The sequence below is a fragment of the Parasteatoda tepidariorum genome, chromosome 5 (assembly GCF_043381705.1).
Source record: "Parasteatoda tepidariorum isolate YZ-2023 chromosome 5, CAS_Ptep_4.0, whole genome shotgun sequence".
NCBI lineage: Eukaryota > Metazoa > Arthropoda > Arachnida > Araneae > Theridiidae > Parasteatoda > Parasteatoda tepidariorum.
In genome coordinates this window covers 52,818,274-52,841,901 of record NC_092208.1, presented here as the reverse complement: position 1 = coordinate 52,841,901, position 23,628 = coordinate 52,818,274, and the positions used below count along the sequence as shown (strand labels likewise).

Here is a 23,628-nt window from a genome sequence, read left to right as displayed (position 1 = left end):
GGGCAGTGGCACTTGACCTTAAAAAACATCAGTGCAGGGTATACCGGGCAAATATATACCGGACAATGGCATTTGACCTTAAAAAAACATCAGTGTAGGATATACCGGGCAAATGTATACCGAGCAATGGCACTTAACCAGACCTAGTATGAGTAGACCTTTGGTAAATGTCCGAAATCTATACTAGGTCTAGTGCCACTTTTGCTATAGTTTAAATATTTTTAAAAAATTAAACAAAACGTTTAAATCAATTTTAAACTGATAACGAAATTATTGCTTTCAAATTTAAAAAAAATAATAATAAAAACTGCGCCAGATAAAAGTAATTGAAGTAGTTGGTTTATACAGCGCATGTGCGGAAAAGAAATTTTAAAAAAATTATCCAGGTGTATCTAAAAGTGGATGAATATCCCAAGACACCGAAAACTTTAAACCAAAAACTGATTGTTTAAGTTTCGACTAGGTAATTGTACATCAACTGGGAAGGTATATTTAATCAGTTTCCGTATTTCATGGATAGTTATGACTTTTTTTAAGAGTGAACCGGGTCCATAAAACGAATTTTTTCAATGCTAAAAATTTAATTTTTCGTGTATTTGCTATGTCTTTGCAAAATATCTATTTTATTAACTTTCAAAGACTAAGAAAATACATATTTAATAACATTCCCCCTGAAATATTTTTTAAAAGTTAATTGCGAATTTTTTAAACAATACTCGAAATGCTTTCAAAAATATATGTAACGAAATATAAAGTAAATAAATTTAGTTATTATTATGTGATGCAAAATTCTCATTTTAAAAAAAAAGTGCACTATTGTGTTATCAATGGAAGAATTTTTATTCATTCCATGTAACATTTTCTTAGACTCTATTTCTAAGAAAAATATTTATAACATTGAAAATGTTTCCGGAAAATTACTTTTTCTTAACATTTTTAATTACTTGTACTTAAACAAGCGCATTAATTTAATACCTTATTAAATTTGTTTTATAATTTTTCACTTGATATAAATGGTATTTTGTGTATGTGTAGCTGAAACAAAAGAAAAAGACTAATACATTTAGAATAATTATAATAATAAAAAAACATAATTTTCTCAACATTTTGAAAGTTTATTGTTCACTTAACTTATGATAAACACTGAACAACGTACATATTCTCAAAGGTTGCTCACTAACTTTCATAATCAGCTCTCAATTTCATTTTTAAGGATAACATTAAAGTACATACTATTTTAACTACTGTTCATACTATTTTAAAATTACAAAAAAAAAAATTTTTGTTGTGATATTTATAAATTTTTTAAACAAATATTTTAATATTCTGTCTGCTCTCTAGCAAAAATTCTGTTTGTGAGTTTATTAACATGTGAAATAGTTGAATCATTCTACTATTAAGTTCGAAAATATAATGATTAATAAATTAACTGTTTATAAATACTTATTTTAGCAAGCTTTTAATTTAATAATGAAACTTAAATTTTATTTTTAAAAAAAATTCTTTTAAATTTTAATTGCGTCTAATAGTTTGTCTAAAAGTATAACTAATAGACAAACTTAAGTCGTATTATTGTTAATTAAGAATTTAATATACGAGGGTTGTAAATTAAATAATGGCAACTTAATCTTGAAACTCACAGAAGAGCGGGCATGTGCAAATTGGATATGGGAGCGGTGAGGTGGCGCTGTTGTCGATGTGTAGAGTGCAAAAAAAAGTCGATTAGCTTAGAAGGGTAGTTGTTGTGTGGCGTTAAAGTGAGGAGTTTCGTTTCCATCGCTCTAAAGCATGTTTTCAAAAGGTGATCAGCGGTCGTGGCTTACAATCGAGGTTGCCCGTGGCAAAAATGCAACAGAATGCTATCGAGGATTAGTGGAAGCCTGTGGAGCAAATGCTTTACCGTATAGGACAGTAGCACGATGGGTTCAAGCATCTAGTCTTTTTTCGCCCTTAAGCCTTTTCACAACATGCTTTAGAGCGATGGAAACGAAACTCCTCACTTTAACGCCACACAACAACTACCCTTCTGAGTAAATTGACTGTTTTTTGCACTCTACACATTGACAACAGCGCCACCTCACCGCACCCATACCCTATTTACGCATGCCCGACCTTCTGTGAGTTTCAAGGTTAAGTTGCCACTATTTAATTTACAACCCTCGTAAAATAAATTTTAAAAAGAATTTTCTAACTTATTTTTATTATTAAAAAAATTTCCTCGCACAATTATGTGTTACCCACGCAGCAAGAAAAAATTATAGGTAACATTACTTACTATCGCTGAAGTTTGTAAAATATTATCTAAAACTTTAAACTAACGAATAAAATTTATCAGGGCCTGACTAGAATTTGTAAAGATTATCCGAGTTTAGTCAAAATATCTTATTTATTTTCCATCATTTTTACTCAACATATACAAATATATATTCAAGAGCCTCCCAATCACAAATGGGAAAATACCGTTGTTTATATTGCGCTATTTGATCTATATATGAACCATGACTCTTTGATTGAAGTTACATATAGATAATACAAACATTCCCTGGGCATATTCTGTTGAGTGCATCACGTGAGTACCCCGAACTATTAACTGATTACAAAGGAAACATTTCGCTGATGATCTTCGCTTACAAAAGTTATGTTCCTATTGATTTTGCAATATTCTTCTATGGATCATTCGAAGTATTTTCCTAAAATAATACACAAATACTGTTTTCAAATAGCTATTAAAAGTTAATCCATTTTTTCCCAATCTAATTAACTTGTTATCAAATATTCTAAGTGGTATTTTCAAGAAAAAAAAAGAGCAGTATAAGCAGTATTTTAAAAATTAATTTCGATTTCGGAGTTCTAAGGAATACCAAAATGCATATACAATTGAAGAATTTTTTTACTTGTTACGCATTATGTAAGAAGTTTTAATATTAATTTTATTTAAAACTTACATAGCTAATTGTTCGTGGGAAATCTGTCTGAAATCAAACGAAATGGTTAAATGGGAAAAACATTTCGAATACTGGTATTACTGCCGAACAATCAAGAGCATAGAAGCAACGGGTTCAATTCCAATCATAACCCTGGATATGTCTTGATATCTTTCTTTGTGATATTGTTTTAAAAACAAATAGTGTCGAATAGTAATTTGTTTCTAATTTTATTAATCATTGTTTTTTCTATTTGTTAAGTGATCTATTTGTTGGTTTTCTATTTGTTAAAGTAAGCCTTTCAAACGCATAAACTGGCAAAAATATTAGTAGATTAAAAAGGAATGATCTCTCTCTGCCTGCTAAAATTTAAAATATTTTTTATTTTCTTTTTCAATTTAAAATATTTATTTAATTTTCAGTGACGAGGGAACATAAATCTCCAATTAATTCTATTGCCTTTTGCGACCTACTTCCTTGATATTTTTTTAACCGTTTCAGCATTGCACCCTCGTTCAGAAAACGAACTAAACTTTTTTTCTCTTCCAAAAGGAAAACCAACGTTTTTAGGAACTGCCTTTTCTTCTCCCAACACTGTGTCCGTACCAGGTGCGTTTGTAAAGCTTTTGGTTGGGTTCTCTAGTAGAAAAATTTCCGGTTATGACACTTTTGCATTTGATTATGTGAGCATACCAGGTCTGTTCATAACGCCGTAACTGTTAAGAAAATTCTAAAATGTGAATTCCAAATTTGAATTAATTACAATTAAAAAATAAAAAACGGCCTGATTAATGCAATGGATAGAATCTTTGCCCTTCAAACCTTAAACTATAAGGAATCTTTTCCAGAGACTTAATTCCTTATGGTAATTTTCCAGTCGAATTACAAATTTCTAAGTTCGTGAGTCTTAGGAATTTGACTCATGTAAGAGATTCTTGCAATCTAAATCTCCCAGAGCGGTAGATTCAGAGCTGAAAAAATCCACACATGGTGTGAAAATTGAGAGTCGAGTTCCAAAAGTTGGGTAATCTACTTCCCGAATCTAATTATCGCAATATAGTGCATGCATGCATTTGTATTGCCTTTGGGTCACCGCTAAGGAAGAACAAACCAAAAACACATTAGTAGAGTTCTAGTAAGTAGTTATCAATCAAATAGAAATATTGATATTAAAAAACTGACCGGTTGAATAGTTCCTGACGTATCAAATTTTAAATATGAGACTAATTTAAAATTCAATTTTTCAAGAATTATTCAGTCGATTTCGCTTAATTTTGTATTTTGCCATGTAAAGTAGGTAATACTGTAAAATGATGCACAAATTGCATTCCATACTATTCAAACTATTTTTGCCTATTATTAAATTAAATAATAATAAATATTTACTAAAATTTATTTCTTGCATGGAATTATCTTTGGATGAACGAATTTTATAATTGTGGGCAAAACTTTTTTAATTCGCTTAAAAATTTCTTGAAATATGACGAAATACGCTAAAGGTAAAATTAACATAAAGGGTCCAAACTTTGAATCACTCTCCTGACCAAACTATAGGGACCATATTTCCGTGATTGCGGCTACCCCCTATGTTTCGGAGATCACATATCTGAATCCAATGAAAAGAGAAAAGTTTACTCAGAGAAAATACATTTTTGTGTCTGATTTCGTAACTTAAAACATCGTCTGCACTATTTAATTAGTATATTTGAGGTCACCCCCTCGAACCATTAAGAATGAGTCCTAGAATGTAAAGATCCGATTATTAAATCAAAAATTATTCAGAATAATCCTTTTTTTTCGCACTGTACATCACATAGATATATCTATAGTAACGTCAGGACTTGAACCCACTACCCCCGCATGATTGAGGGCTTTGCGGATTAGTGAGGAAAATCGGCCAAGGAGGCTCCAGGATATCGTAAATAAAGAATAAAACAACATGTATTCAGCGCTATGGTGAGAATCGAATCCACTACCTCAACGTTCCTAAAATTTTAACAGAACGACATAATCGTGAGACTCTCAAGTAGTTAATCTTTCGCAACATTAATTAGGTTGCTCTAACTTGAATCAAGCACTAAAGGAAAGTATTTAAATTTTTCTATAAGTTAGGAGCATAAACTTCAATTTTATTCTTCCCGCAAGCTTGTCGTTGTTGCTGTAGTTCATTTACGTCGCACTAGAGCTGCACAATGGGATATTTGTGACTGTCTGGGAAACATCCCTGAGGATGATCCGAAGACATGCCATCACAATTTTGATCCTCTGCCAGGGGGAGAGCATCCCTGCTTCGGTAGTCCAACGACCTGCACACGAAGTGAGCACTTTACGGTGGAACAGTTTAACGAGGACCAATACCGCACACCATCGGTCCCTACGCAAACTGATCCAAGTGGTCACCCACCCGCACACTGACCGCAGTCAGTGATGCTTGACTTTGGTGATCTGCTGGGAACTGTGTCTTAACGATCAGTCCACTGCGGGACTACCTCCCGCAAGCTCCCAGTTGAATGATCAGAATCAATTTTATTTCTCGCAATCTTTGATCATATGTCGACCCCTGACCCTATTTTCTGCAAATAAACTGAACAAGACTAAGCAACCGGAAGCATATTACATGATATGTAATATTTTCAAACAAAGACTGTGACAAATGTCACATGATTTTCTAATAATGTCTTTTTTCCTTTATGAATTTCGAAAGTTTACTGCCTTGTTCTGTAAATTGATAGAAGTCATCATTTTAGTTTTGCGTGTGTAGTTTTAATATTTTTCATAAGACGTGTGTTTTGTTCAGAAGTAGCAGTAAGTTATGCGTGATACTGCAATTCCCTACAGTAGGCTGAAGTAAATCTTATAAGTAAACTGGTGTGAAATTCAGACTTATTTGGTGTTGAATTTACAGATATTTTGAACTAGCCATGTGCATGAGGTAAGCATAAATTATTTCTTGATAGCTAGAGTAGAAATGGATTCAAAATACTGTAAATGTTCCAACCTTGGATTATTTAATAAGTAAACTAAAAAATATTTTATACTTTTGTATGATTTTTAAAAAAAAATTATCTATTTTATGTAATAATTGATTATTTTTTTTAACTTATTTTATTGTCTATTCTTACTCAATCTTAAAAGTTTTAAATAAGTTACAGTGGATTCAAAAATGCAATAACTAGTATTGAATTTTATTATTATTACCTCTACATAAAAGATTACACAAAGTGATATTATGTACAAATCATGCTCATGATATACAGGCACAATTTGTCATCCTTTTCTAAATCATAGGAAGTAAATTTTATCTTTAAATATAATTTTATATTTTTTTTTTAGTTTACAGTTTTGCCAATCAGGCGACATAAAAATCCTTTGAATGCTTTTATTATAGATTACAATAATAGATTACAATATAGATAATAGATTTTAGCAATCGGTAGCATTCTAAAACTTAAACAATGTTTTCCTATCATTTTCTTCCATACTATCATTTTTCAAATTTGTTTTCAAACCTTTAAGCTTTAATAAACAAAAACACTTGTACAAATACTTTAAACATTTTGATACCATTTAAAAAAATTTCGAATTTTCTATGGATTTTTTATTACATTCTGCTACTAATAATTAGAATAGTATCCTGTATAACTAAATAATTATATTTTTAACTTCATATATAACTCAGTTTCTAATTTAACTTCCGCATGGAATCTCCTTAGAAAGTTTTTTAAATTCCTTTATGGTAAATACAATTTAAATTTGCTTGAAACTCAGTTTTATGTCAATTTATTTTCTAAACGTTATTCCTAACCTGGAGTTATCAAGCTTTAATTCTTAGTATTCGAACATTAGTTTATTTGGATCCAGTAACTTAAAAACTTCTATTTGTACTTCTTTTATTTTAAAATTTAAACAAAATTTCCACCTTTAAATTGAACTATGGAATTGAGAGGTTTGGTAAAATAACAAAGTAAAGTTTTTCAATTTATTGCATTTTTGAACGAAAGCAATGAAGCTATTTCGTTTAGAGCAAAAGCTGAAACGAATTCAATACCTGTCCTTTTCTGTGCTCAATCTGTTTTAATTGATTTTTCTCATACCAACATTTTTTCAAACAGGACTTACCTTCTAAGGGTTTCCACTAATCCTCCATTATTATCTTAATGATATTTTCTAGCATTTTTTCGTTTATACATTTCATTTTTAGCAATAAATTTGCAAATTTCATATATAGTTTTCTAGATTTTTAGGAAAAATCAGGGTTCTTTTTCTTTTATATTTATATGAATATATACACTTGAAGATTTATACACTCTTCTGATATCAGAAAATACTTTATGTTCTGTAATCAGTAATCACCACCCTCAATATATTTACAGAACCTTTATTGAAAATGAACAGAAAATCATTGGCTATTAGGAGTCGTAGATTAATATTTAGGAAAGATAAAAAAAACGCATTCAAAATCGTGCAAATAAGTTTTGAGGATGACTGAACTAAAAACATCAAGCTCTTTTAACTATATGATGAAACCTGGAGCTCTTAGTAGTCACGTTTCACTTACTGTAATCGTTTCCTACGGAAATCTAACAGATTTTGACAGTTTTATTTTCGCATTAGTTATAATAATTTTCTTGTTCTTTAAACATATCTGTTTTTTCTGTCTTGAACACGAAATCAGATGAATCTATTCTGATTGAAACCTCTGAAAGGATATAATCTTGTTGCTTTATATTGCTATCCCAAAAAAGGTATATATATTTGCCCTGGAGAGATTTTCAAGGTGTTCATTCCAATGTTCCTCATATATTGGTTAGTATCTTTCCGAAACGACAATTGTCATTAAACTGCAATTATGAGTTCTCTAGTTTTCTGAATTTGGTTCAAAATTGCATGATAGCATCGTTCAACATTAAAAGATGACGGTGTGTGGCTATACCACTTATTGCCTGGAATGATACAAGTTTTAATTCAATTAGTTAAAATATAATTTGTAAAAGTGACTACTCAACTATCGCTTAACGCATCTCAGAAAATGGTTCAATTTTTGTTTTAGTTTAACTTTATTCTCAAGATTTGTTTCAAGCTATTAAGATAATAATTTAGAGTATGAATTTATAAGATTTTCAACTTAGTAGCGATATTTTTTTTATCTCTAAGCATACTCTTCAAATAATTCAAAAATTTATTTCTCGGTAAAATATTGTTTAAAAAAAATACGGTTAGACTATATTACTTTCTAAGCGGATTTATACAAAAAAAAACTTAGTTTTCTAAAAGCTTAAATTAAAAGTAATCATATATTTCCCTGCTCAGTAAAAGGGAGATAAGTTCATGAAACAAAGAAATTTATTTTAGAAGATAAAATGAAACAAAGGCTTTTGCTAGTGTCTTCTTAAGCTCTTCATAACCTCCGTTATCAAATTTCGGTAAAGGAACTTGGATAAACCTTAATCTCTATAAACATAAAGAGTTAGCTTACAGCATTAAGCTAAGCAACACAGAATATATACTATCTTCTTTTTTCTATCTCTATTTTCTTCGAACGCGGCGAGGGACTTAAATGCTAGTTTATCGACAGCTAGTCCCTCGATGGGTAGAGAAATAATTGCGAGCTAGCTAAAGTCTGCCATTTTATGGCAAAGACTGCTGCGCCACTGTAGCCAACAAATCACCCATCGCCGCAGTTACTGGAAATTACTTAGGGTGAACCGTTGTATTAGAAGGGCCGCTAAAAACATTCCCCTTTGGTTTTGTTTTTGGTCTTCGTCTTGGCACCGTTTATTTGGTGAAAAGTGATTAGATCCCCCAGAGAATATCCCAAACCTCGAGTTCTGTTGTTTCGAAATGGCTGAGGGCTACAAAATGCGGCTACAATATGTTCCCCTACGGAATAAATTAAATCTTGATGATTTAATGTAATCCATTGATGACAGAGTAATTGATAGTTATGGGATATTTACTTAGAATTCTGTCGGCAGTATTAATAAATTGAAGATAATTACTGGAAAATAAATTACTTTTATGCGGAAGTAATTTGTTCGTTTGCCATAAAATGTATTATCTTTTGAAAGTTCAAAAGAAAGTTTCCTTACCCTGACTTATTATTATATTATATGAAAGAAATGAGAACTGTAAACTACTAATTTCTGGATTATTTTAAATTGGTAAATAGAAAACTATCTGAATTCCATCAAACAGCTAAATTTAGATCATGCGACTATGAAATGTGATATGTTCTGATATTTTGTTACCTTGTGGTTGATTAGCAACACGAATTTTTAAATATATCTATTTATATATTCCTTAAATCTTTGAGTACTTGCAACTCGAGACAAATTGACGTGATTGTGCCTAATCTTATTATTTAAATCGGATTCAATTGGATACCTGTAAAAGGGGTCAAGCGTGTGTGTCTAATCTGCTTCAGAATCATTAAATGCCACGATTTAAGAACGATGACGTCACTTGCTGATGTCCAATTTCAACAAACAGTTAAACAAACACTTTGGTAACATGACTAAGAAATTTTATATCGTCTGACATTCTGACATAATATTGCTTTTTTCAGTTAACGCGAATTTTCAAATGCTTGTTTAGAGCGAAGTTTGTTATAATTTTTAATTACGTGGTTTTGATTTAGACTACTGAAAATTTTAGTTACATGGAATTATGAATAAGATTGTTCTTCGAAAGTATGTTCCTACAGTAAACAAAATTTCTAAATCCATGAAAAAAAGTTTGTTCGATAACCTGTTGTTTTTTTGTTTGTTTTTTATTCTAATTCTGATGGAAGAAAAAAAGTTCTTTCCTTTTATTTCCATTAGAATTTTCTTCAAAACCTTCATAAATTTATCAATAGTTTACAAGGAAAATGTTTTCTTTTTTTGGTAAATTTTAAGATTTTAATGTAAGTTATTTCTCTCAATAACCGAAAATTCAGCATAAGATCTGTTAGTTTTGCCAATTCAAATTAAGTTCTACTGATTTAAGGTATTTTTCTCCTTGCATCTCTTTCCCAAAATACAATAAGTATTTTCATTATGCTTTTTTTTCTTTTCAATGCGTTTCACAATTTATTTAAGAGGTTCAATAAACCTTATGAAACAAACTTAAACCTGTTATAACGTAATCAATAGCACAGAAATATTGATTACCAATGTAATATCAGAGTATACAAAAAGGCGACATGTTGTTTTTTTTTATTATTATTTTTTCAGTTCGTGGCAAAATGGCAACGCTTGCCCAAGCGGTGATATTAGCGCCAGGCAACGACAAAAAGCTCAACTACTAGTTAGATTGATGAATTCATTGTTTTCTTTTATTCTTTTTAATTGAATTTATGAAATTCTTTGTAATCGCTTGGTTATTTCTACAATTTAATTCTATTAAATGCTGCTCAGAAACAATTTTTATATATAATAGGACTAATATCCAAAAAGATTCGAAACTGATTAAAAAATGTTAGGTTGCCACGTAATTGTGCAATAGAATATAATTTCGAAGTACAAACAAGCATACATTCACTCAATCCTACCTTTTATTCAATATTTTTTACTCGAATTAAGCAATTTTTTCCTGTCACAGCACATGTGTTGACTAAATTTGCAACTAGTTTCAATTATATTTTAGAATAAATTTTTGGTTATAAGCAGAACGCAATTAACAGTGCTCATTTAATTTTTCAGTAGTTCATTTTTTTTAATTGTTGGTTCTTTTTGGATATCTGATATAAATAAAATAACTATGTTATTTGCTGCAGTTTTGTATCTTTGTTTTTTACACGGAAATTTTCTCGTATGACCTTACTTAATTCGGTTAAACTGTTACACGGAACTCTCATATGGTTTTAATTAGTTATAATTAAGGTTTAATTTTTTATATGATGCGGCACAGCAACCTTAAACGCGTAAAACGTGTTAAATAATATGAGAAAATAAATGAAAAACGCACAATATTATATTTCACAAAAATGAGCTAATAATTAAATTATACATAAAATAATTATAGCTTTTGGTATTTGTATCGAGTAAATGGTATAGTATTTATTATTTAATTATATTTTAAGCGCATCATAAGGCTGAGTATAATTATTTTTAAATGTGCTGGCTCTCCCGGGATTATTTTATTACCTCTTAATTGATTTTCTACCTTCCACTAACTGTAATATATTCTTTTCGTAATAATGATAATTCGTAATAATTTCATGCTAGTAAGATTTTATAAGTGTGCATTTTTTAATCGCCAGTTTATTTTCCCTTCAATTCTCCAACATGATATTGTTTAAAGTTTATTCTCCGCGGAGATATCATAATTGCTTATATGCTAAAGTTTGTCCATTCTATTTTTATTATTATTATTTCATTAAGGCATGCTATTAAAAGAACAAAAACGACGAAAAGTTAATTCAATAAAGGCGTCTTTTCTTTTGAATTATTCCTTGAAACATTTTCAGTTTAACGCGCCTAAAGTTAAACTCTAGTTTCCTGTTTTATTTCCCAAAATCAGATATTCTCCAGCTAAACGTGTTTTCCAAGACTTTAAAGCTTTAAGTTAACCTCAAGGGAACAAATAAGACGTCTTAACGCCTTACAGATGTTATCGTCCCGCCAAATCTCCTATCTCTAAATTCCTCAGCAAGAAGTGGCCTCTGAAACTGGGAAAAGAAATCCCTTTTAAATACACCCGAGGGCTTCTCAGCTGGATTCAAACGTGAAATGTTTTCTCTCACTTTTACAGAGTCGAATAACAAATTTATAACTTTTTTTTTTCGAATCAAAGTTGAATGAAAGTGAACAGAGAGTTGCTGCTTTGAATTCGAAAATAAAAATTCTTTTTTCTTTCTCAACCTTCCAGACTTTTTTCTTTTCTTCCTACTGTCTGTATCAGAAGTGAGTTCTCTATCAAATTGTCTTCGGGATTTTATTTCCCTCACTTGCCCACTCAGTCCTTAGGTCATACAAATCCCTCAAGCAGAATCATTTAGTTTTTGGAAGGTGAACGTTTTTTTTTCTTCCCCTTTCTATCTTTCCATAAAAATGGGGATTTTGTCTTTGGCAGATTTTATTGCCTCTTTCTTTCACACTTTAACTAAAAGGAAATATTAGATGTGAGAAAGTATAGTAAAAGATGTTTAAAAAAGTAGTTATTCCCACATTATTTGAAAATGTAACAAAAGTATTTAAGTAATCTTTTCAAATTGAGATTTTTGTATTCAACTTAAATTCTTTTATTCTCACATTTCAGTTTAGATGGAATAATTTTTCGTACTTAAAATGTATAATGTAGATTAAAAAGAATTCATCCATTTTAATTTTCAAACCTTTAGTAGAATTACTAGTTTTTATAATTTTTAATTCATTTAATTAAAATCATATAATTAAATTTCGTAACCTCTTTCTTTCACACTTTGCTAAAAGGAAATATCAGATGTGGGAAACTGTAGTAAAAGATGGATAAAAAATAGTTTTCTATTTGAAAGTGGAACTGAAGTGGATTTGAAAGTGGAACTTTTAAGCGAAATAAGTATATACGTCAGCAAATGAATAAAAAACCTTTTTTTAATAATTTATTTGACCTCTTTTTGCATGGATAACAGCCCTTCTTATTGAAGATATAAATTCTAATGGCTTCTGGAGTACATTTATGTCCAGAGAATATCATGCTTTCACTTTCAGATCCTGTAAATTTGATGGGAGTATGTTCTCGGTTGTGCATTTCCAACATACCCGAAACATTCTCTACTATAATGTTAAGATCTGAGCATTGTGGTGGGCATGGAAGGTGTTGGAAGTCGGATTGATATTCAGTTAATCAACTTTAAATGTTTCTGGAGTGATGTATAGTTGCATTATTGTCTGCGAAATATCCGTCACCTTATATGCAAATAATGCAAAATTGCAGGATGCACCAGATTTGCCAATTGTTCAGATACCACATGGTTTTTGTTTACACTGGAGAAACACCAGGGCATCACTTTCAGAAAAACAGTCCATGCCCCACATTGTTTAGGGATCTGGTGTGAGAATTACAAAGCGAACAAAGGAAGATGGGTGCAAGAATTCTCATCTACAAGCCAATTGACCGAAGGATTTGGTTTGTTTGGTAATCAGAGAGATAAAAAGAAGGAATAAAATCTTGAGGGAGGAAGAAAATAGAAGTGAAACTAGATTCTCAGAAGAGCGAGTGGTGAAATTCTGAGAAAATCAATTGCTTTTGAGGTGGATATGTGCAGAAGACTAGGCAATGGTTACTCTTTAATTTTAAGTTAATTTTTCAAAATTTTTCAATTATTATGTTTTCTTAATTTTAAATAAATATTTTTGAAGCTTATTATTCATTGCAATGAAAGCTAACACCAACCTGAATTAAAGCAGTTCTGCGCCACGTACAGAAAAAAAAAAGCTGGACTGTTCTGACTTTTCAATGGTTTCATAGCATCGTTGGGTTCTCACCAAATTCGAAACCACTTGAAAGGGCAAAGAAAGGTGGAGCTGGTTTCCCCAATCCAAATAACCCTTTCTCTATTCCTTGGATGACAATTGTCGTCTTTTCCGATACCACAGCAAATTAATTCTGACGTTTAGGGCAGCAAGAAGAAAAGAAGAAGTTTCATCACAGGCATCACACTACGCATCGTTCGAGCCAACATAGGTTGAAAAGAACCTATGGTTGGAAGCTTTTGTCAGCTTAAGCACAGTATAGCCCATTTTTTTGTAGTACAATTTACCGAAAACGGCACTGATCATGGTCTTTATTGTGTCAGAACTACAGTTACGTCTTCTAGACAGTGACTGTGAGTTCTGGTTCCGACTTTGCTATGACTGCTTTTGAGAACCCAGTTAAATATTCTGAACAAATTCTGATATTTTGGGCAGAAATGAGAGGTTTCATCATGGGCATCACACTACGTATTTCCATCTTCTGCAATTCTCTGCTCATGGTTTGCGTCTAAATCGTTTTGAATGAACCGTGGTTGAAAGTTTTTTCAGCTGAAGCACTGTAGAGTCCACTTTCTGTCGTAGAATTATTAGAAAGTGCTCTGATCACATTCTCGGTTAATTGTGTTCGAACCGCAGTTGCATCTTCTAGACAGTGATTGTGTGTAATGTTTTCAACTTTAGAAAACCTTTGATAAGTTTGCTTTTGAAAACCCAGTGAGATCTGCTGTATCCACGAACGAGGTTCTTGCTAAACGAGCGCCAACAATAAGCACATTTTCAAATGATGAAAGATCTATCGTTTAGGACATTCTACTGGATTTATAATAAAATACTCCGAATTACCTTACTTATGATAACATTCTAATGAGGTTTTCTCCCATGTCACAAACAGATTTTGCAGACTTTTTTGCCCTCCTGCATTTCATAAAAAATCTCATAGGTTTCCAATTTGTTGCTCAGTGTGTGCATAATGTAGATGAAAAGAATCAATTCATCTTTTCAAAGCCACTCGCAAAGATATAAATAGGGAGATATTAATTAGTTGCTTTATAATAGGTGAGGAAAAATTAATTCTTTGTACACATACGTACACATAATATAAAGTATGAATAGCTGAAAATTTCTTTATTACTCTTTTGCATTTTCCTTCTTTTTTATACATTCGATAACTTTAAGTTAAGATTCGATAACGTGATGTAGCGCACACTTCTGGATTTTTTTCCAAAGCTACATGGGCACTTTAGAACTGCTTATGCAACTGTAACATTAATTAGGCATGCAAAAAAAATTACAATTCTCATATAAGCCATTTTTAACTGTTTGCAAAGTTCATAAATATTTTTCGTAATTGTAGACAAAAAGGGAAATAACTTGCTTTAATACTAACATGTTCTAATTTATTTTTTATAAACGATGTTTTATGTTACTTTATCTTCAAAAAGTTTACTTTGCTTTTTTTTAAAAAATAATGAACAATTTTCAAATTTAAAATTGCATTTTTATTTTTGTAAAAAAAAAATTTTAAGTTCCTAAATCTGAACACTGCTTGAATTATTATACTTTTTTTAAGGAATAAAGTATTAAATCGAAATAAATTCATAATATGTTATCGTCCATCTGTATAAGTCATTTGTCACAAATTATTGATCTGTTCACATTTTGTTATAAGCTATTTTTTGTCATCTAAATATCAAAAATTATTTTTACAACACAACACATTTAATTTTCGCTCAAAAAATTAGAAATTACTATCATAATTAAAGATTATATTATAATTTTACTTATTTCAGTGCTCAAAGAAAGTTTTCTAAGTGTTCCATTAGTTGTAATGATCTTTGACGAAAATTATCGAACATTCTAATCATTTTTCATTGTACCACGGACATTAACTTTAAGGAATTACTTACGAAACTTGAAAAAAAATTATACTATGCAGTCTAAATAATCTCAAATCGCGTGTTGTTTCCTCAAAAGGTATTATAAAATTTTTAAGAATATTTTTAAATTTTTGAAAGCTTGTTTATTTGAAAATTATATTGAATATAGTTTTCAGTCACAAACATTATTAAAACATTTATCCTATATAGTTCGTTTATCTGAAAAATATATCTATATAAGTATAATTTTTTCCTTGGCGACTTACTTAACAAATTTTATCATGTGATTATATTTTTTAGAGAGCGGGACCTTTTTCTTCTTAAATGAATATTAAGTATGAATTGAGAGCATAATATATCTTGCATTTTTTTCAACATGATTTCAATCAGGAAAAATCTTTTGATTGTATTTAACACTTGTGTATGTCAAACGTTAAGACAAAACACCTTATTTACACGAAGACTGAAAAAAGGCGGCTGAAAGCAGTTTTCTGACTTCACAAGCCTGATAAAAGGCTAGTCAAATGCAGGGCTAAAGAGAATAGAAGGGCTGGTTCACTCCTTTGAAGTATCTCTCGCCGCGCCGATCCTCCGACGTCACTCCAGTGACGTCACTTTGGTGCATAGCTCGCACTTTTACTTCAAGAACGGAGCGTTTGGCCTTACTAGCTCAAACTAATATTGGATCTCATAAGGTAACAAATAATTCTAAGACATTTGTTATTTTCTATAATGACTTTCCTCAGTTTTTGCAGTGAATTTACAAGAATTTAAAACTATTATCGAAATGCCAGTTTGCGCGATTGCAACTTGCAAAAATTCTGATATAAAAACNGAACTGTTTGCAATTTCAAATTAATATTGAAATGCACAAATTTAGAATTTTCTACAGTGAAAAGTTTTCGGAACTTCAGTGTTCAAAAAAGTATACAAAAGCTAGACGTTAAGAACGTATCCAATGAGCAAGCAAAGCGAGCATCGGATTGCTTCGCAATCCGAAATGAACTGCGAAAGCAGTTCCGGGGGTTGGCGAGCGCCAGCGAGCAGGGGACGAAGCCTCCTTGTATTATATAAAACGCTAATACGTATGTATCAATGAAACCACTGATACTATATTTTTTGTGATTATATTATATTTATGATTATATTATATTATGATATTTATTATATTATGATATTTATGATTATATTATATTTTGTGATTATTTATGTGATTATATTTTTTAGGGAACGGGACCTTTTTCTTCTGAAATGAATATTAAATATGAATTGAGTTTAACATAATATATCTTGCAATTTTTTCAACATGGTTTCAATCAGTAAAAAACTTTTGATTGTATTTAACACTTATGTATGTCAAACGTTAAGACAAAACACCTTATTAACAAGAAGACTGAAAAAAAGCTGCTGAAAGCAGTTTTCTGACTTCACAAGTCTGATAAAAGGCTAGTCAAATGTACCCCATTCCTGGTGTTATGAACCCCACTTTGCAAGCAATTAGCAAAAAATAACCACGTGACGCAAAGAGCCAATCATCACGCGCTTGAATTTTGACCTGACTCAAAGTTCTCTTCGCCCAGCAATGCTAAGAAAAAATAATTTTAAAAAATTACGTCTTCGTTCACCTAATGTCAGGCCTCGTATAAACGGGTAGCAAGGTATCCTGACTAGGTTTCAACAGTCTAGGATCTTTTTTTTTTCACACTTTATTTTTCATCGATACTGTGCGAAATGAAATGTAAGATAACAGTTAAATTTTAGCTTTCTTTTAATTCGGAAGTAGCTTTCAACTTTACTTAATATTTACTATTGCCGAAGAAGAAAAATTTTTTAAAATGTCCACCAGATAAACAGTAAGATAATTAAGAAAATCCTGCTCTTAAATAGCTTTTTACTGATTCTACTACGGTTCAAAATCTTAATCGAACAATTTCTGAATTTTCTTGTTATTTCGCGAAAAGTGAAGTACTAAACGGAAATTTCACTATAAATTGTTTTTGCCTTGCAGCACCAATTTCAAACCTTATTCCTTTCACTTTTAATATCAGAATTGAGTGGGAAACTGGAACAACTCAGGAGATGAAGATAGATTTAAACGCCATTCACGTCTTCGGTAAGGACTTCGCAGCAGGTGATAACGCCCCAGCACCGGAAAATCTATTTCCGTCGTACTTCGAACATTCCCTCTTTACCATCCCATTTCCGTTGTTTCGGAGCAGCTTCCGGCACTCAAGATCCTTTTACTAATGGGATTCCACTTCGCTAATATCATTCTTTAAAAAAATACAAAAATCTAGTTTAAACACGCGAAATTGATGGGCAATAATGCAAACATGGGCATTGATTGACTCTAAAATAGTCTTGAAAAATTTATGTATCTCGACATTTAGATGAGCAGGTGTGTTCTTACTTAGTCAACCAAATCATTTCAAATTATTATGAAACTACGTACAAGGTAAATGAAAAGACAAATTATCGACAAGCTTACAAAAACAACATAATGGTGTCAGTTGTTTACAAACTGAAACTGATTAAACTGTACTTCAAAAGTTTCATATCGTACCTTGAAATGAGTGCATTGTTTAACACACAAGAAACAGTTGATGGAATGGAAATATTTACTAAGCTCAGGACTCAATCAATCTATTTAAACACTTCGTTCATATTCAAAAATAAAGCAATGATATCAATTTTTTATCAACTGAAACTTGTTATTATAACCAACTGAAACTTATTTCATCGCGGTCATTTCGTTTAATTATTTTTAATATGCTTCTTCACGAGTCATGTCCAGTCCCCACTGAAGTTCTGGATTTAATGTGTCCCGATTTTATTTTTGAAAGCTTGAATATCACCTTGCTACCTCGCCATAAGTATTTTATGTTTTATTTTAAAAAAATTCAATTGAAGCGAAGTTTACCTCATCACGGGCAATCGCGTGATGGTTATGAAGATGAAATTATTGTTTAGCTCCACCCTGCAGCGGTCTCAATTGTAGTAACTCCTAGTTTATCTGCATTATGTGACTAAGTTCTAACAAATTTCACATAAAAAATAAATGTATTTATAAATATGTACAATGTAAGTTTAGGGGGATCTAACTGACCCAAATATATGTATTTGCTAAATTTTTCGATCATGGTACCCAGTGGTCGTAATAATCATAGACTATTGTAATAATCAGACTGATGGAGTTAAATGCTTATAGCTTTACACTAGTATTTTACATATTTTCCAACAAATTTCAAGCTAAATAACAATATGAAGGCATTTTAAATTTAATGGGGCTAAAATACACCATCATTAGAATTTGCAGAATAGTTTGATCATAATACTCCTAGGATTATTTGAAAGTTTCCAAAAAATTTTGAAAAACAAACAAGAAATGAAAAGGGTCAAGCAAGTAATAGGTCTTGCAGATGTTAACAATATAAGGACTGGACCAAAAATATTTTAAATTCTAAAAATCTTTATCTTAAGTATTAAAATTATTTATTGATTATTTCTCTTGAGCTGCGGTAACTCAAGGGGTAGAGAGTTTGTCTCCCAATTAGGTGAACCAGTTTTGTATCTCAGTGGTGTTTAGTTGATACGAATTCTGCTTCCGGCTCACACCGATCTCAGTGTAGACGTAAAAATATCATCGGTGGTAGACGGATCACGGGTTAGAATCCCTTTGCGGTCGGGATATCAGTAAAAGATTTTCATGGTTTTCCTCTCGATGTAACTCAAATGCGGGTTAGTTTCCTCAAAAAATCCTCCACAAAGGCTAGTTTGTCCCAATGCAAATCCAGGAGCTCCCTTGTCTTTTGTATTGAGTTCAAAATAACAAGGCTACGGTAGAACATTGATAGTCCTAAAGTCAGAATTGGGTCAGTTATTGAACATCGATAATAAGATTAAAACAATATACTCACTGCATCTAATAAATTACAATACCAAGCTCGTATCTTAACAGTTTACTGATTTAATTCATAATTTTCTTGTTCATCTCTGTTATTTTAAGTTTTTTAATAAGTTTCGTAAATTAGTGAAGGTGTTAATTGTATTGACTTTAAAATCACTGTATTATCTTTAAAAATTTCAATTACTGAATATAGTTAAGCTAATGGATGAGATGAGTATTGAGTTTAGTTACATAAAAGCTGGAATCGTAAGTTATTACTCTAAGTAAGCAAATCAAACTTTGTTATAAGCCATGTCTGATGCAAAAGAAAATGAAAAAAAAAGTTGTAAAGATCACTGAAGAATTTCGCAATTATTAGAAAATTGTTTATCTAAAGGAGGCAACATCCTTTATGGAGCCTTTTGTGACCCTGAGGTGCTTCGAATAGCCATTCCTATTTCTGCTCTTACCTTTGGAATACAATATTTTGATTTTTTGGCACATTTCCTATCCAAGATCAATCTGCATTTAATTTAAATTTAATGCAGATTAATTTAATAAACTACGTAAATAAATCTGAACCAAGCCATCACAACTTATTAATTTATTTTATTACAAGGGTAGGATTCTAGACTGTCTTGAAGTCAATGAAGAACCTTTGAGCTTGAAAACAGATAACTATACGTAATGGATGTCCTTCATTTGAGTCGTTGCCTGCATTCAATGCTGTATCTCTTTGGCAAAAATATTGGGAGGCTAGACACAAATTAAAAGCTATGAACTATATTGTTCATTAACTTTTTTTTAATTAGTGCATTGTTATTTTGCTATTGTTTTTCTGTTTTACCCTTTCTTTGCATTTAGTTGTCTTTGTAATGTGCTATTAGAAATAAACCTTCAGTACGTAATTATTGCAGTTCGATTAGAATAATTGTACCTCTTTTATTTTAATTGTACTACTACTTTTAGGTTAATTGAACTCTTTTTTTTAGGTTAATTGGACTCTCTTTTTTTTAGGTTAATTGAACAACTACTAATAGGTTATTTGTACAATTACTTTTAAGCTAATTTTAATTGAGTAAGGACCTAAAAATTTGCGTTATCTCGTTGGTTATACGTAGCAATTTAAGGTTATCAAGAAACAATATTTAAAGGGATTACTTTTATATAGACCTTAAATTGACTACGTAGGGTAAAAATTAACATTTTATTCCACGTATGAGAAACTTTATAAAGAATCCTACATTGTAACACATTTTCCATTCGATTTAAAAAATAAAAAATAAAAGAAAGAATCTAAGCGACTTTAATTAAAATACTGTAATATTAAAGAAAATGAACAGTAAGAATAATAGATTTGTTAAAATAAAATAAACCAGCATACTTAAACAGATTCTTTCAGAGTTCAGTTTTTCTGAAATCTAAGAACAAATTATTTCTAAGCTAACCTTAAAAACATTAAAGCCATTTTAATAAATAAAAGCGTTCACAGAAATGGAATTAAGGAAATAAGAGTAAAGAAAAGTATAAAAATGAAACACTAAGATGCAAATGTTTTATACAATTCGCTCGTATCTCTTGCTTCTGAAGGACAACATGGTTTTCTACATTTAAACATTGATTTCGAATCAAGTTATTTGCAACATTCGGTCATTATAGAAAAGTCGAGCGTCAGCTGACGCTTTCCAAAATTGGACTCGGTGTTATTGGAAAAGCATTATTTGGAAAATTTTGATAAAACAGCTTTTAAAAGCGCAAGTGAAATGATTTCCAATGGTATATTAAATTTTAACTCATACTTTTAAGAAATCAATTGTTATAGTTGGGAAATCTAGCCTTGAACATATTGTATCGATAAAAGCGTAGCTTACTTAGATATTAAATAATCTTAGAGACCTTACGATATTTATTAGCTACTTTTTTTTACTGATTCGTATAATTTTGCTCTTTAGGAGAAAAAAATTCAAATAAATTGGGAGCGTATCAGTGAGTTCGGAAATTTTTTCGATTGCTCGTAAAAAGTAAAGGCATTTGATATTATCATGATTTTATTCCATATCCCAGTTAATGAGCAAAGTTTTCAAAAATGATAATAAGCAAAGTTTATTGTACAAGCATTTGCTTCAGGCAGAAAAGAAAACCTTCGCTTCGCTTAAACCATCTAAGGAACACTAGAAAAAATACTATTTCTTCTATGTCTTACATTACTTTGGCTTTGAAAGCAATATCTAGGCGTTCTTAAATCTCTATTTTTATCCATTTAAAATATAAAATACGAGTTTTAAAAAAATCTTAAATGCATTAATTAAAGAACTTTCGTTTCATGGAATGTTTTGCTTTGGGATAGAGGAAATATTTTTTTTTAAAAAATAAAATCTGGTACATATCCCAGACCATTCAAAATTAAAATAACAATGGTGTTCGAAAGTTATACATAATTGAATTGATGAGTCCGAGAACCAGCCATCTCCCCTTTTTTCACAATTGAGATTTTTGCATTTTTTGAGTTTAGCTCTCTTAAGGTCTGGTTTCTTAGGACAAGCGCCTTATCTGGGCGTCAGCGGAAAGTTGATGTAGAGCTGACGCCAAAAAATACTTTTTTGTTAGCTAAGCGTGAGCAGTCAGTCCAACGCAGACATTATCTCTCATTGCGCATGCGTTAATAACGTAAACAAATATTTATTTTGAATTTGTATTGATTTTGTTATTGTCGACCAGTGTTTTAGAGAACAAATAATGACTTTGTCCAAGAAAAAACACATTATAGCTGAGCTAAATGAAGAGTGCTATGTTTAATGAAGAAGCTATGTTTAATGTCAAAATCAAAATCTTGGCTGATTTCAATGTGCAACAGGATGTTGTCCGCCATTGCTTCTGTGGTTAACGTCACGCTGTAATCCAACTGCAGTTGAGTTGGACGGCAATTGAAGTTCAAGATAAGCGTTCGATGACGTATACTATCCAACTCACAAATGGACCAATCAGAGGTTAACGCTGGTTTCCAGCTGACGGCGTCCTGTCCTAAGAAACCAAGCCTTGAGAAACCTGGCCTTTAGATACATAGTTAGGAATTAAAAAATTCGTGTCCTCCAACTTGGTATAGTATATTTTGTGCATTGAACTGCAACTTTGCAATAGATCTGTCCGGCGATCCAGTTTGACTTCTTCCAACTTTGATTCGTGATGTTTCTTAGATGAGAACACATAATGAGTTTCATGTCTTTTTCATATCGTTAACAGACGAGAATCCACGTTCAAATTGACTAGGACTCGTTACTTAACATCACATTGATCAACTTTTGCATACTAGAAGTGATGATTTTTCAACTCCATATAAACCAAACAATTTATACGCTTACTTGAAAGTGATACAAACTTCTAATCATATGGCATACAAATCAGCCTCCCTGAATTTCCCTTAAGCAGTAATCCGTATTCATGTGACAGCTGTGAGCCCTGAGGTTAGTTCGTTGACACAACTGCCACTTTGACATCATGCAGTTATTGCTTAAAATCGGAATCCACGAATTATTGTGACTAATAATTCGTCGGACTAATTTTAAGGAATTAGTTCTTATTCATCCTTGTGTAGGTCGCTGGATAACATCTTCAGTATTTTGAAGCCTCCAGAACTGTCTTGAAATTACACACTCAAGCACATTTAGAATTCGAGGCACTTTGGTTTGAGATAGTCTACATTCTAGTTTTAATAAATTTCTTCCTCTCCAAAACACGCCCTTTTAGCGTTTTTGTACCTTCCTTCGGCCTTTTTAGTCCTTTAACTCTCTTCCCCGCACAGCATTTGCACATAATTTCCGTATGACACGAAATCCCATTTCACACCGTATGGCACTATCCCATTTATACTATTTTTGATGTGCACAGATATGTTAACTCATGTTAACGTCAACTGAAATGTTTTGCTTCAAAACACCGTTTCACCTTCAAACAGTGTCTCTTCAGGAAGGATTTTGAACAATTTGACTGATATTTACTCACAATTTTCCACATTTTACAAACTATCCTTATTTTCTGTACATCTGTGTACCTCTTTAATTTCTTGCAAAAACTTCTTTTACTTTCATTATTAAAATATGAGCAATATTCGCAAATATTCGATTTGATAAAATCGCAATTTATCAAAGGCAAATATTCGATTTGATAAAATCGCTAAAATAAGTCCTTACTATAACGCTTCACAAAACAAAAATTTTTAATAAAATCTTTTTTTCATGAATACCTAAAAAATAATTGAGGCTTATACTTTGAAAATAAAATAAGAAATAAATTAATTTCTCAAATTAAAGGAAAAATTTGTAAGTCAAGTCATAATATTCCAACAATGACTTATTATTACTACTGATTTTTTAAAGGTGTAACAATATTCCAACAGTCTATAAATTAATTCATAAAATATTTGAGATTCGTCCCGTAATTAAATAATAATTATTCATTCTTTTACTGGCATTATACTGCATCGAATTTCTCAAAATCAAAATCTTGGC

At 31.1% G+C, this 23,628-nt stretch overlaps 1 long non-coding RNA gene across 1 annotated transcript in view; it reads left to right on the top strand.

Annotated features, from left to right (window-relative positions):
* Positions 1–5,716: 5,716 nt before the first annotated feature.
* The window catches only part of LOC139425710 (uncharacterized), a 117,237-nt gene continuing 99,325 nt past the window's right edge, over positions 5,717–23,628 (top strand). The window contains exon 1 of the long non-coding RNA XR_011636863.1: positions 5,717–5,856. This is a non-coding gene — a long non-coding RNA (uncharacterized lncRNA). The remainder of the gene's footprint in view (positions 5,857–23,628) is intronic.